This window comes from Pelodiscus sinensis, chromosome 2 (assembly GCF_049634645.1).
Source record: "Pelodiscus sinensis isolate JC-2024 chromosome 2, ASM4963464v1, whole genome shotgun sequence".
NCBI lineage: Eukaryota > Metazoa > Chordata > Testudines > Trionychidae > Pelodiscus > Pelodiscus sinensis.
The window spans coordinates 249,991,325-250,007,223 of NC_134712.1; the positions used below are offsets into that span (position 1 = coordinate 249,991,325).

Genomic DNA, 15,899 nt, shown 5'->3' on the forward strand with positions numbered 1-15,899 from the left:
ACCTCAGGTGCCAGACTGGGAAGGGAGGGGGGCGGCCACTAGGTCCCAGAGAAGTTTTGGCCCAAGCGAGAGTGCATGGGGGCATCATTTGAGCTCCCCACCTCAGATGCCAAAATGTTGTGGGCGGCCCTGCCCAGCTGGACCTCCCCACTCCTCTTGTGTTCATGTTGTGGAAGCTCCTGGCTTGTGAGGGGCCAAGTCGCTGTCCCCTGGAGATCCCTCCTGTATTGAGTGTGAGGGGTCCATACGGGGGTATTTCTTGGCTCTCCCCAGTTCCTAAGGGGTGCACTTCCATCCCTCCTGAAGGGGAGCTGCTTCTTTATGGGAGCCAGCATAGGAATTGTGGCAAGAGCTTGGAGGGCCCTCTCCCCAGGCTGCCGGCCAGCTGCTCTGGCAGTGGGAAAGGCTTTCTCCCCTGAACCCAGGGGGGCGAGAGGAGCAGCCTGGTGCAAAGTCCCGGCTGTAGCTGAGCAAGCCCCCCCGGGAACAGCACCAGAAGCTCCCGCTGCTTCCCCGGCCCCGCCCAGCCCCCAGAAGAAGCTGCAGTCACCTCCGAGAGAGATTCCCGCCAGGGGACCAGAGGCTCCGGGAGCCCGGCAGCCTTTGGGGAAGGGCCTTGGCCAGGCTCTGCTCCCCAGATGAAACCCCCAGCAGAGCCCTGAGCAAGGCAACCCCCACCCCCCTTTGCTCCTCTGCCCGCCCCATTCCCAGTCACGCCAGCGCCTTGCTCCTGGAGCATCCGCGGGGCAGCAGAGAGAGGCCCGGGGAGACTCGAGAAGGGAGTTTGATTTAAGGATCCGAATTTAGATAAGCCCCGCCCACCCCGCTTCCTCATTCGCCCCCTCCTGTCTCCATGTTAATGAGGCTTAGCCAAAGGGAGGGGATTGGCTCCTGGCCCCCCTCCCCTTCTCGGGCACTCGTGTGGCGCGGGGAGGGGGAGAGGGAAGCGTGTTTGCATTTCTCCGCAGGACCGGCTCTCTGTGCAGCGCATTGTCTGGCCAGGAGACTCGCCCGCCCACCTACCCCGGGGAGCGCGCGCTGGCTTGGACTCGGGGGTCGGGCATCCGAGCCCGCCTCCTCCTCCCCCCCCACCCCAGCTCTTCCAACGTTAATTACTAGGGTGTTTTTTTAAAAATAAAGTTTGCAACCCCCTCCCCCCCAGGCGAGCGAGCAATGGGACATTCCTTCACGGCACGGACCTCGCCAATGCCTTGTGCAAGGGCAGCCCACAGGCTGGAGGCGGCGAGGGAGGGAAGGGGGCTTTGATTCCTTTGCAGCGCTCAGCCCGTGGGTGGCTGCAGGGGCAGTCGTGCTGCCTCGGGGCCATCGCCTCTCCCGGATTCCTCGGCGCCTCCTGGACTCTAGCAGATCGCGGCTGCAGGTGCGCCCTCCTCCTCCCCTCCCAGTGGCAGGTGGCCTGGCTCACCTGGGCAGGTGAAGAATGCATCTCCACGCCTCGCTGCAATGGTAAGCCCGGCTCCCTCTCCCTCCGGCGCGTAACGGGCTGGGCTTGCGGTGCATGGCACTCGCTCCGAGGCTCCCTGCTCAGCTGGAAGGTGGCCGGGATGGAGCGGGGCTTTATTTGACAAAGTGCCTTGATTGTAGCGCGGGGAAGGAAGCAGGAACTGCCCCGGGGTGTTGTAGTAAAAGTAACAGGGGTTGTCGCTTTCCCAGTCGGTGCCTGGGAGTCACCCCCAGCCTCTCTCTGCAGGCAGCAGTGTGTGTGTATGTGTTTTCTTTCCAAACCAAACAAGTCGGGGCCAGGCCAGCGTGTTGGTATGTGGCTCACGTCTGGTTTTTAATACAATATGGCTGGTAAATCAAACCTGATTGCTAACAGATCCAGGGCTGCGATGGGCATTTTCCGGCTCAACACTTCCCCGCGCGGTTCTGCCTCTTCGATCACCTGCCGCAGGAACTCGGATTCGCCCTTCGCTCAATGCACCAAAAGGGTGAGCGAGACTTCTGGGGTTTCACTGTGAAGTAGGAGCTAAAATCTCGGGTCCTCTAGCATAGCCTGTGTGTGTGTGTGTGTGCGTGTGCGGGCTTTCCCTTATCAGCCTTCCCACAGCTTGTTTCACTATTTCCATCCCTATGCAGAGGGCATTAAGGTGAGAGCTAACAACCAGGACTTTTTCTCCTCTTGCTGCTGTGCATTGAATCGGCATGTGCAGGGTTGCGGGCTGAGATTGCATTGGACTCTTATCTTTTCCTATTCACAGCAGAACACACTTGATACTGCCTAGCTACAGGAGTGGGAGAGATGTGTCATTTTCTTGTTTAGGTCCATGTTGATATAAGGGGCCAAATTCTTATCTCAGTGGGGTGGACTTGCGGAGGAACTCCTGGGAAAACAGTGGATTTCCTATGGGTGGAAGCTGGGGTGAAAACAAAATCTGGCGCTTCACTTGCAAAACGTGGGGGTACCACTGCAGATATAATCACTGGACAAAAAAATCAAACTAGAGTCAAAAGGCAAATACCTTTAGAATATGTTAATAACTGTGGGTATTTAGACAAGGCATAGGTTGTACAGTTATCACCTTGATTGAAGCACGTTATTTAAAATCTAACAGAGTACACATAAATGGCTTGTGTGTGTGTGTGTGTGTGTGTTACTCAGTTTAGATGTCTCTGTCCCTCTTCTGTATTGTTATACCTCACAGGGTGGACAAAATTGGGGAAATGATGGGGACATGCTTTTAAAAAAATTAAGTAAAGATTGACTACAGATTGTTACACTCAGCTAGATCAGGAGGGTGAACTCCTTAGCCTGGTATAGCTATAAATACATAGACTATTTTTGACCGACTTTGGAGTTCATACAATGTGAAATGTCACCCTCTGGAATCTCTGTTTTCAAAGAAGCTTCCTAGTGGATGAGTGTAACAAACCAGTTACATTCTGATGAAGAATGGAAGAATGTCATTTGGTGTGATGATTCCAAGCCCATAAGGGACTGTTGTGATCATCTAATCTGACCGCTTGTATAACACAGGCTGTGGAACTTCCCCAAAATACTCCAAGAGCAGCTCTTCTAGAAAATCACCCCATCTGGATTTGAAATTGACCAGTGATGGAGAGACTCCTCCAAGGCGCTTGGTAAATTATTTTCACCATTATAACTTATTTCAGATTGAATTTGTCTAGCTTCATCTTCCCGCCGCTGGACAGTGTTCTACTCTTGTGTGCTAGTCGGAAGAGCCCATTATTAAATATTTGTTCCCTGTGTACGGTCTTACAGGTTATCTTCAAATCATCCCTTCAATTTCTCTTTGTTAAGCTAAATAGATTGAGCAATTCGGAGTTTATCATTATAAGGGCATTTTTTTCTGATCATATAATCATTCTCATGGCTCTTCTCTGAACCCTATCTAATTGATCAGCATCCTTCTTGAATTGGGGGAACAATGGCAAGACAGGGATTGAAGTTATTCTGTCTGTATCTTAGCTACGGTTCTGTGTTTTATCTTTGGCTGACGGCTGCACTTGTTGTATTGAAACTGAAGCTTAAATAGAATTGATCTGTTTGCACTGGCAATCATTTGTGAGGACGTGGCCTGAGTTGCTTTTTGTTTTATTAATGTGAAAATGTGCGTGCTTTATGTGTGTGCAGCAAGTGGCAGGATGGCCGCTTGAACTGAAGGCATGGTTAGATCACTGGTCAGTTCTCTCTTGGCTAAGCAGAAGGAAAGCCTGCTGGTTCAACTGATTTCTTTTTGAAGAGGGCTGCACTGTGAATAATGGAGTACACAATGGCTAATCAGGCTCTGATAGTCCATCCTTAATTGGTGGCAACACAACACCTAGACTGCACCTCCTCGCCCCCCCATGCATTTAGTGCACATCAATTCCCAGTCTCTCACAGCTCTGTAGAAGTACTCTATTCTGCAGAAAGCTGCAAGGTGTAAACAGCAAGGCAGGAGAGGAATTGTTTAGGATGTGACCACAAGGGAGGAGGGTATTTACATTGGGAAAAATTACTTGAAAAATGAGGGGAACATTCCAAAGGGCAAGATCTCTTAGGTTGCGGAATACTCCACTCGCCACTTTCAACCTATTCAGGCTTTTCTAGTCCCAGCTCATCAGCCAGCATTCTGAGGACAGTTTTTCTTTTCTTTTTCTTTTTATTTTGGGGGGCGGGGGTGGAGGGAGGGTTGTGTGACTCTGCCTTTGACCCATTTGTTCCAGCGGGGGACCTGATACCGCCTCATCTGAATAGAGAGGATTGTTGTTTTTTAATTCCCTCTGGGCACTTAGCACAAGGTAAATCTTAACGCCAACATTATCTTTTAATAAAACCTGGTTCTTCAAGTTAAGGAACAGAGAAAAGTCAAAATGAATCCAAAGTAGGAAGTACATTGTAATTCTTCCCCAATCTAAGGTTTAGAGGAATAGGTCAGATCTTACGCTTACTACTGATTGTAGCCAAAATGCATCCAGAGGGCTAGATCCTCAGGCGGTGTAAATCAGTGTAGCTCCATGGATGTCAGCTGGTAGAAATCCAAGTGAAGCTTTGGTCCTTGGAGTTCATATGTGATCAGTCATTTCTGTTAGCATATTAGCCTGACCTTGAAGTCCGCAAGGAGTATTCTCTTAGTGGTTTATGCCCTCTTGTTTGTCCTGCCTATGTCCCTTATGATGTTTACATCTGAACATCCTGTGCTACCATTTTAGGCATGAAGGGTTTGATTCTCCTCTCAGTTAGGGCCTGATCCAATGCCCATTGAGGTCTCACTAGGAGTGGAGTGACCTTTACTCTAGGATAGATCTGGGGCAACACCATTGAAGTCAATGACATCATTCCAATGTCGGTCTGTTTCTCCTCGTCCTTACCCTACTTTTAAAGTCATCATCCAGGCATTCGTGCTGGCACTAGGGATGTTGGGGGTGCTGTGACTTGAAATTATAATAATAAATCACATATATGGTTTCCAACGCCAACACCCCCCACTATAATAATTGCTCCAGAAGCCTTTCATACAGGCAAGAACAGTCACCACACCACTAAGTAAGTTTATGACTCTGAGTTGCTTAATTCCACCTGACCTTTATTCCTGATATTTAACGAAGCAACGCATCCTCAGAGAAAGCTTTCCAAGTCCCTCTTAGATTAGCATGCAGCACTTCAAACGAATTCTTTGAACCTGAGTGTGTTTGGTAGCCGTACGCACTGCATACTAGACATGGGAATTCACTCATCTGCCATGGCTGGCTGCAGAGGTGTGTGTCTGTTTGGATGCCAGTTATTAGAACTGATTGGAAAACTGAGGGGGGTGAGACATTCATACATTTTTGGCAGATTTTCTTCCTTCTTTATTTTCCTGATTGTGTTTTGTTTGGTCATTATCTGATTAGCTCTAATAAATTATGCTGTCTCGCTTTAAGAGCTGTTCCAGCTGTCCTTGCTGGAATATTTACATAATGACACAATTTAAACCCTCAAGAAACACTTCTAAAGTTATTAGTTACAAGCCCTTATTCATGTGCTGCAATACTCTAAACATGTACATGGCTAGGGCTACTTTTAGAGAGAAGTGATCTGAATCAGTACCATATGTTTTTCATAATTCCAATGTATATTTCACAATCAGGGGTTGGATTGCATCTCCCAAAGGAGGGTGTTGGAAGTCTTTTGTTCAAGACAGTCAAAACTAGAATGGATAATGTGCTGGAGAATATAACATAAGAAACAATCATGCAGTGATACAGGGATGGAGCTAATCGCTCTCTTCCAGTGTTTTGCCGAGATAATAGTACCATCCATCTGAGTTATTCTAATACAGTTGCCTTATCAGGGTGAGCTATTTTGCCTTTAGCATCTTAGTTTCTTCACTCAGAAGTCATATCATTGCTTTGTAAATCAATGTGACAACCATCTTGCCACCTAATTTCAGTGATACCATTTGCACCATGGTGCAAATGGTAAGTGTGTGCCAATTTTTCCATTATTATTATTCTTTTTAGGGCACATAGTGAAACTCAGTTGAAACTAGTCAGTCGTGATATTACTTTACAATACATTTTTTAAAATGTTGTACGTGATATTACTTGAGGGAGCATTTGAAAAAAAACAGTCACTTTACAAAGTATAAAAAACATCTATTTGAAATGGGTGATTTTATGTTTGCTTTAAAAAAATCCTAACATATCTTAGATTGTTTGTGTAACTCTTAATTTTTTTTCTACACAGCAGAAATGACATGAAATGGGATTAATGCATAACATTGCTTAATTATTTTTGATACGTATATAAATTAATCACTTTGGAAATGTTAAGGTTTAAAAGTTTTCCTGTGCATGATGTTACTTGTGAGACGCTGTCTGTTTTTGTTGACAATATCAGGCTCTTCTATGGGGCTTTTGATCATTAGATCTGTAAGGACTTAGCAAAAGAGGTCAATAATATTATCCATGTGTTACAAATGGGGAAACTGAGGCCAAACGAGGTGAAGTGACTTACCCAAGGTTACACAGTTGGTCAGTGACAGAGCTGGGACTAAAACAGAGGTCTCCTGAGCCCCAGTCCCGTGCTCTTATTGTTATAAAATGACAATCACAGTAGGGTTTTGGTACCATTTTGAGATTTTTGGATGAAAGGTGCTCAGTCACTAGAAATTCACTGATCATTATAACTTGCTGAGTGTTTGTTATTTATAGGCCCTAGTGAATGTTGAATGGGACTGATGGATAGTGGGGAAAGTCCTCCTGAGTTATATACATACTGTCCAGTGACTGAAAAATAAAATACCTAATGGATTTTTATTTTCCAGTCCTCTGATACAAGGCCCTCTTCTGCCACCCATTCTCCTTCGCAGAAGCATCAAACTCTGCAAGCTGCATTGATGATATCAATAGGAATTCTCATGGAAGAAGCTATCGCTCAGTCTGAGTAAGACTGCTGGAATAGGGTCCCATTCAGCCATTCGGAGCTATGTTATGTTAATCACAGCCATGAGCAAGAGGAGGTGCTTATGTTGACCCAGTCCAGAGGTGAAATCTTGGCTACATTGACTTCAGTGGGGTCTTGATTTCAGCACAAGTCACAGCGGAGGTATTGTGCCTTGGAGACACCCCTTTGGTATGCAGTTCTTCCATTGCTTTCCTTTTGCCCCAGAGTGGGGGTAGCAATTTGCACATCACAAGCCATCCTTAGCCCAGCTGAGTTGAGTTTAGCCACTGCAGTGGTTGAGGGAGATCTCTGCCCCTCCCCATACTTCACCTTAGACTATCCAATCAGAAGCAGAATAAATCCCCATTTTTTGCAGAAGGTCTAGTGTCCTTTCTGTTAAACTTAAGTATTTTTAATTGTTGCTTGCATTGGTTTATAAGAGTTGGGATTTTGGCATTGATGGTGCTGGACTTTGGTCAATAGCATTCATGGAGCCTCAAGGCCTTTCTGATCAGGTGTCCACTTCCGGTCCAGAAACGTGTCTAGCCAGAATGATAGATTTGCTAGCTGGAATTTGTGTGTATTCTGCGACTGGATGAGCATGTGTTACTATTTTTAGCATGGGAGCACATTTGTGTCCTCTTTTAGGACTGACACACTGGAGTGGCCACAGCCCCTGAATCTGGTGTAGTTGGTCCATCCTCTTCCCTTGCCAGGTTGTTGTCCACTCTGTTAGAAATCTAAAATTCTTTCCTATCCCTAGCTGGTGGTAACTATGACATTGCTTCTGTAGTATTCCTTGTGTTTTATCTTTTCTGGCATTCATTTTGTAAGCAAATGCTTCAGGTTTAGTTTCAGAGCTTGTTAAATATTGGACAAGTATTTATCAATTCATAGCAACGGTCATAAAAATTGGTTGGCCTATCTGCTCCTAACCCAAATGCAAAATGATTATTACTTATATTGCTGTAGTACCCAGGAACCTTAGTCACAGGCTAAGTGCTGTACAAACACAGAACAAAAAGACAGCCTCTACCCCAAACAGCTTTGAATCCAATTGCCAATTTTTGTAACCTGAAGGTGGCACAGTGTGAGTATAAAGCATGATTGCTAGCCAAACATTTTTATTTCTGGTGTGGTACCTCAGGCACAGTGATGTTCAGTGATTTGGTTGGCAGGTAAGTTTTTCCTACTGTTCTAGACAAAGGTTACAGAACCATATGACTGAAATTCTAGTCTTGAGCCTGATTTTTAATTTGCACATTAATATGACTTCTTGCCATGTTTCTGTCAGTGTTTGGACTGGAGGTAGGCTGTGTTATGCAGGCATGGGTATCATGATGGCGTAGGGAACATGCAGGTTGTGTTAGGTATGCATTGAATGAGAGAGAGCTCCACAGGAGCCATTATTAGCTTTTTATAAATAATTGGAGACTTAACAGCATTTATTTAAGATTTTAGCACTTTTCCTACATAAAAGGGAAGAAAAATTAACAAAACCTGGGAAATTCCAAAACCAAAAAATCTTCATGTAGTAAAATATAAGGTTGGGAGGTGACGACAATGTAAATATCTTATCTACTGACAAATAGGGTTTTTTATGGGTTGGATTTGGTAATTTCAAAATTCAACCAGAACACACAATTGTCATATTTTGTCGTTATTCGTTGTCATATTTTTCAGTATATACACCTTGGACAGCTTCTAGTGCAAACCCGTGCCTATACGATTAATATCCTGAGGTTAAATCAATAGTTGTACACATTCTTATAAAATGCATTCAGCATCTAGAGTACTATGCAAATACAATGTTGTTGTCAGTGGATAGATTTAACTAATAATATTTCCAATTTAACACATTATCCCTTGAAAAAATATTTCCCAAAATCAAAATAATAAAAATACATAAAGCCTCCTCGACAATTTATATGTAAGACTTGAAGTTATTGTGTTGTGATGGGAAAATGCATTTCTTTATACTAGATCAGAATGATGGATGTTTGTTTTTACTTGGGCAGTGTCAGACTTGCAATGTCTTTAACAGTTAGCTTGCTTTCTTTAAACATTTGTGTTTTGCAAATGTGATAAATAACAACTGTTGTCACTCAGCAACCTTAATTGTTTGACTTTTTTATTTTTAGACAAAGTTTCAAATTTAGGAACACATAAAATGAGGCATTCAAGTTTGTAGTTAAATGCATATCTTATTTTTTATTGTCCTTTACTAAACCAAAACTAAGAGAATACTTACAGAATGTATTGTGTTAAGTGTTTACAGCTTCTGCGAAATGAACCAGATGAAGATCTAGCTATAGTAGTTGCTGTGTTTTTTCTCTTGCACACCAGAAAACTGACCTCTCTCTACTTTGGCCTAGAGAAGACGTTTATAATGAATCTAAAACTAGAACATTATGTAAAGGCCTGGGTTAAAGTAAGTGGAAATTACTCATTTCCTGTGTGGGGAGAATTGGACCATTGGAATCTTACCAGGAGTTTTGTGGTTAGCTAAAGATGGAGACAAGAGGAGATGAGAGAGTATCAGAAATATCTCAGAGACTTAAGAGCCTAATGACTAATGAATATGCCAAAGATTCACGGGAGCCTGAACGTCCACTGTTTGGATTCATTTACTTAGGTGCATTAAGTTTGGCATGCGGGGAGTACTTTATTCTAGTGGAGATGCTTTTATACCAAGGGTGAGCAGCTGGAGGAAAACTCATTGGAGGGAACCACACGGATTAACTGCAGAGGTGAGAGCAGGATGGAAGGTCATCATTAACTGTGCGGAAGATGCTGCTGTACGCCATTGGCCCTGTATAGCTCTGGCCCACCTATAGCTGCCTTCCCCCTCTTATTTCTAGTTTTGCTCCACACTTTTCCTTAGCTTATCCCTGTCCACTCACTTTGTACTCTTCTACCCAGTTGCACAGAAGGCTGTATATCACAGGTGCCGATTCCAAGGGTGTTCTAGGGCTCACCAAAAAAGTAGGGGGTGCTCAGCACATGTAGGGCTGGATTCATCTTTTTGTGGGCCCCAGCGACTGGCCTGTGGTCCTGCCCACCTCTCCACCAACACCTCCAGTCTGAGGCTCTCTCGGCCTTTCCCCACCACAGCTCCTCCCTCCCTCAGCCTGTTCCCACCAGGTCCCGCCTACACTCTTCCCTGATGCTCTGACCCCTGCTTGGACTTTTCCTCCCTCCCCCTCACCCCAGTCTCCTAGACCCCCACCTGCTGCTCATACAGAGGAGGGAGGAGGCAGAGAGGAGAAAAAAACAAAAGTCAGTGCCTGTGCCATGAACTATTTTCCTTCTATCAATACCATCACTGTGAAAAATGGCAGTTTCAAAAGGGGGTGGCTTTAGCAAAACAAAAGTATGATCATCATTTTTATTGTGGTAGTACCTAGCCAGCCCCCAGTGAGATCTTGTGCTAAGCAGTGTACATACACACATGTGAAGAAACAGCTTCTGCTCCAAAGTCTTGATGTTCTAAATGGACAAAGCAAACGAATGGGCAGGAAAAAAAAAAAAGGAATGTGAGACAGGGCATCTGCCCTGCACTGGCCCTTTAAGGGCAAAAACCCAGCTGAGGCAATTATTGCTAATTAGGTCCCAGCTGGGGGCTATATAAAGATGAGCTTGGGGAGGGAGAGAAGAGGACTTACTCTTGCTCTGGCTGGAGAGCAGGGGGGGACCTGGCTGCCTGGGGGGCAGGAGGCTTCCTGGAGGTAGAGCATTTCTGGGGAGCTCTGGCCTCACCCCGAGGATACAGGGCCTAAGGCAAGGCCTGAGAGCACTAGGGCTGCAGGGGGGCAGCTGGGATAGGAAAAGGCAGCAGGTCCACACCCCCTCGCCAATGCTGAGTGGCCATTCCAGACTGCAGTTTGCCCCTGAGGCAGGGGCTAGATGAAGACTGGCAGTGGGTCACTGAGGCAAGGAGGCTTCAAGGGAACTGGATGTAGAGACCGATAAACACCCCACCGCGGAAGAGAGACACTGACGTGGGCACTGCCGCAGGGCAGTGTCCTGAAGAGAACACTATGGTCCAAGCGTAACGCGGGTCCGGACTGAAGGGAAGTGAGGACCTGTGGAGACACCAGCCAGAGGGAGGCATCCAGCGAGCAGACAAGCTAATTCCCAGTGCTACTGTCAGGGGGCACCGTGGCGTGAAGTCGTCTCTGGGACAGAATGAGCACTATGTCCATTTTACGTATGAGGAACTGATGCTGAGAGAATGTACTCAGCTCGTCCCAGGTTGTATAGGGAGTCTGTGGGTGTGCAAGGCTCTCTTCAGGCCCAGTTCCATGCATTGCTCACAAGACTGTCCTTCCGCTTACTCTTATTTCTTCCCCCGTGTTTGTTGTGTGCTATCTGTGTTTTTGAATGGATTTGGGCCTGACTTCTGGCACATAAGTGGCCGCTAACTTTTGCAGGCCTCATTTGTGGGCCTCAGCTTTCTAGGACATAGAGTCGATGTTCAACTAATAGCAAACTGATCTGCCATTATCCTCCAGCTATCTTTTAAGTGAGGATTGCTCTGCGTTTGAGGCATGAGCTCAGAAATCATCCATGCCTCTTCTCTTCGGACCGTTTTATTCTGTAACGTAATGGTTTATCTGACCGTGCATGGACCCAGCCCAAGCACACGATCCACTGGAAATTTCCTTCTGATCAATATCTATTACTTACCCACATAGAGATAAATAGTATGAGAATATAGGCAGCCATAAAATTTCAAGTCTGTCCATTTGATAATACATGGATATTCCATTTAGAGGCAAAAAGGGAGCTCTTGTGAGCTATCTTGACAATTTCTAAGGCATCTATTGTTTTGCTGTCTAAGCAGGAAGGCTTTCAGATACCATCCATTTGATCCACTGATGTGCTCAGCTAAATCTTGTCCATAGTCCATACACAACAAGGAAAACAAGGGCACCGTTTTTGTAACAGAAGAGTCTAATTCCAGATTTTTCAGGTGATTCTAATACTGCATATGAATGTTTATATACCTCTGCACCTTTTTGTCCAATAATTTTGCTTTGCAATATAACTGATCCTATGTTTGGGTTCTCTTTTCTAGACTGAATACATCCACAGAATACCAAGACGGGTGTCTGTTTTCAGTGCCTATGCTGCCCTCGTTATCATAGTGTCCGAGCACCTTACAAGCTTTAATGTGTTTGTTCTCTCAGCACCCCATGGTGATTATTCTCATCTTACCTGTAGGGAATTGGCACACAGATACAGTGACTTATCCCAGTCTATCTGGGGCAGAACAGGGGCTTAAAGTATATCTTTGGAGTCACAAGCTAGCACCTTCATCAGTGGCTGGGAAGGGGGAGGGAGTAATTATTTTTCATATGAAGAATGTATAAAGCTTACATTTAAAAAAAAAAAACCTATACCTGTCTAGTGACATCATTTGGGAATGCAACACTTTGTAAAATGGTTTCGTTTTTTGAAAGCACCCCAGAACCACTCCAAAAGACCAAGCCCTGTTATCCTGCTATACGTTGAGTATCATAAATCACTAAACCATTCAGGACTATGTAGCACTTTAAAGACTAACAAGATGGTTTATTAGATGATGAGCTTTCGTGGGACAGACCCACTTCCTCAGATCAAATAATGGAAGAAAATAGTCACAACCATATATACCAAAGGATATCCTTTGGTATATATGGTTGTGACTATTTTCTTCCATTATTTGATCTGAGGAAGTGGGTCTGTCCCACGAAAGCTCATCATCTAATAAACCATCTTGTTAGTCTTTAAAGTGCTACATAGTCCTGTATTTTGTTTCAGCTACACCAGACTAACACGGCTACATCTCTATCACTAAACCATTCAGGAGACTTAGATGAGAGCCTATCCCACAGATTTGTAATGGATGAGCAGAATGCCACTTGCATTGGAATGGACAAGGATGAAGCAACAAGGTTCATACAGGGCCACACTAGTGTTGGTATGAATGTTCTCTGTGACAGTATAAAGTATCAGAGGGGTAGCCGTGTTAGTCTGGACCTGCAAAAGCGACAAGGAGTCCTGTGGCACCTTATAGACTAACTGAAGTGTTGGAGCATAAGCTTTCGTGGGCAAAGACCCACTTCATCCGATACATGTAGTGGAAATATCCAGAGGCAGGTATAAATATGCAGGCCAGAATCAGGCTAGAGATAACTAGGTTAATTCAATCAGGGAGGATGAGGCCTACTTCTAGCAGCTGATCTGGAGGTGTGAATACCAAGAGAGGAGAAGCTGCTTTTGTAGTTAGCTAGTCATTCACAGTCTTTGTTTAATCCTGAGCTGATGGTGTCAAACTTGCAGATGAACTGTAGCTCAGCAGTTTCTCTTTGAAGTCTGGTCTTGAAATTTTTTTGCTGCAGAATGGCTACCTTTAGATCTGCTATTGTGTGTCCAGGGAGACTGAAGTGTTCGCCTACATGTTTTTGTATGTTGCCATTCCTAATATCTGATTTGTGTTCCTTTATTCTTTTATGTAGGGACTGTCCAGTTTGGCCGATGTATATAGCAGAGGGGCATTGTTGGCCCATGATGGCGTATATTACATTGGTAGATGTGCAGGTGAATGAACTAGTGACGGTGTGGCTGATCTGGTTAGGTCCTGTGATGGTGTTGCTGGTGTAGATATGTGGGCAGAGTTGTTACTGAGGTCTGTTGCATGGATTGGTTCCTGAGTTAGAGTTATTATGGTGCGGTGTGTAGTTGCTGGTGAGAATATGCTTCAGGTTGGCGGGTTGTCTGTAGGCGAGGATTGGCCTGCCTCCCAAGACCCGTGAAAGTGAGGGATCATTGTCCAGGATAGGTTGTAGATCACTGATGATACGTTGGAGAGGTTTTAGCTGAGGACTGTAGGTGATGGCCAGTGGTGTTCTGTTGGTTTCCATAATAACTCTGGACCCCCCCAGCAGACCAGGGACACCTGAGCAAAGCCGCCGCCTGGCAGCACCCCATTGATGGAGCCATGTAGTCTAGACACAGCCTAAGGTGCTACAGGACTCCTTGTCGCTGTGACAGTGTAGTTCTTATCTGACTTGGTATGCCTCTCTCCTCTCAGTAGATGCCTTTGAGGCTTTGTCTCCACTGTGATTTGTGGCTATAAAATGGAAGTGATGCTGCTGAGCAGGAAGAATGACCGTCACCCCCTTTATATCTTCATTTGACCTTCCCCATTTGTAACCATGATCTTGTTCTGACCTCAGACTCTCCCTCTCTGAGATCAAGAAGTTGGAGGCAAATGAATTAACAGAGGCCAAAACATGAAATTGTCTGAACTGATCAAAATCCGATTAGTATTAGCAACGTCCTCTGAAGCTGTATGGTTCTGCCCCCTGACTTGTGTGTTAACGTATACAGCAGTTCCCCCCTCAGACATAGTAACTTCCTCTGCTGGTTCTCGGTTACTCTTTCATTCTTTTCACCTATCAGTATTCATTGTTGGATGTGAAGGGGAGGGGAGGAAGAGGAGCCTGGCTTTCTCTCTTCACAGCGGGAATGAGAAACTAGGATCATAAAAATGTTTCCTTTCTGAAATGTCACCTGCTTTTGTGCAATTTTCAGATTTGCCAGCGATCAGTGAGCATTGCAAATCGTTTTCAGCTTTGCTTCTGAAAACTCCCTACCAGAGCCACCCTACCACTACTCAGCAAAGTATGTTTCTGTCCTATTTTCATTTCAGGAACCAAGCTTGCTGCACTTGATTCGGCACTGTCCCCAAATAACCTTCCAGCATTTCTTGTTCGCATGCATTTTTCTGTAGCTTTTTTAATTTGTATTCTCTTCGCTCAGTGAAATTCAGCACATTTATTTTTTCCAGCAGCGTGGTGTTGGCCAACCTTGAGATGAACAGCTGCATGGTTGACTGGTATCTGTGTTCATCCCTCGGTTTACAAAAGGCTCATTAAGGTTCCACAACCATTTCTTCATCTTTTAAGCCATTTAATGTGGGTGAGGGTGAAATGATCGTCGATGAGCTCCACTAATTAGTGTAGCTCATGCTTGCTAAATACTATTGCTTCAATTCGAGCTGGGCTTTTGTTCTTGCGTTCTATCCAAGGCCTTAGATTTTTTTATGCAATATTTTTGATAGACCTGTCCATATAACTCATGATTTTTATTCACAGTAGCACTTAGAGGCTCCAGTTGACATGTGGTGGGTACCGTCCACACGTGGTTAGGCAGGTAGAAAGCTTACAGGCTAACTCAATGGTTCCCCCACTGCCCACACACACTTTTTACATTGCACCCTCCCTTACTCTTGTCTGCTCCCTACATTTCCGGCACCAGGGCTGGGAGCAGGGATGTGGCTCGGGGAGGGGAAACATGGACAGGGGGGAGGGCACAAGGCTGGGGCCACAGCTGGAGTTGGGGACAGACCTGGGAGTGAAGTCTTGTCCAGGAGCCAAGACCAGCAGCCGGAGTCCTGGATGTACAGCCAGCAGCCGGGACCAGGAGAAGAGCGGATGGTGCTTTCTTTCTGCCTCCATTGGGGCTATCATGGGCCCAAGCCCCACTTCCCCAAATGATACTTTCTGTTCCCCCAGGGAGTGCACCCCATAGTATGGAGACATCTGGTCTAAACAGACAAGGCTGACTGTCTGTGTGGGCAGGGGTGCAGGGAATGAAGGATAAGCATCTCCATTTTACAGAGGGGTAAGTGAGACACTGAGGCTACATCTACACGGCCTCTTTTTTGCAGAAGAGGCAATGCAAATGAAGCACTCATTAGCAACTTCTCATGCTCATTTGCATAATCTCTTCCGATGCTTTTTGCGCAAGAGGTTTTTGAACCAAAACTAGTCGTGTAGACGGGTCTGTTTTGCGCAAAAACCCACTTTTGCACAAGATCCTTACGCCTCAGAAAAGGAGATATACGGGATCTTGCGCAAAAGGGTTTTTTTGTGCAAAATGGACCCGTCTAGATGGCTTGTTTTTGCACAAAAACCTCTTGCGCAAAAAGCATCAAAAGAGATTATGCAAATGAAGC

General features: G+C 45.4%; 1 protein-coding gene across 5 annotated transcripts in view; it reads left to right on the plus strand.

Moving 5' to 3' along the window:
- Positions 1 to 937: 937 nt before the first annotated feature.
- Positions 938 to 15,899, plus strand: part of ADCYAP1R1 (ADCYAP receptor type I) — a 213,453-nt gene continuing 198,491 nt past the window's right edge. For all 5 annotated transcript variants that reach the window (XM_006120585.4, XM_006120587.4, XM_006120590.3 and 2 more), the window contains exon 1: positions 938 to 1,467. The gene's annotated coding sequence lies outside the window, so the exon portion shown is untranslated. The remainder of the gene's footprint in view (positions 1,468 to 15,899) is intronic.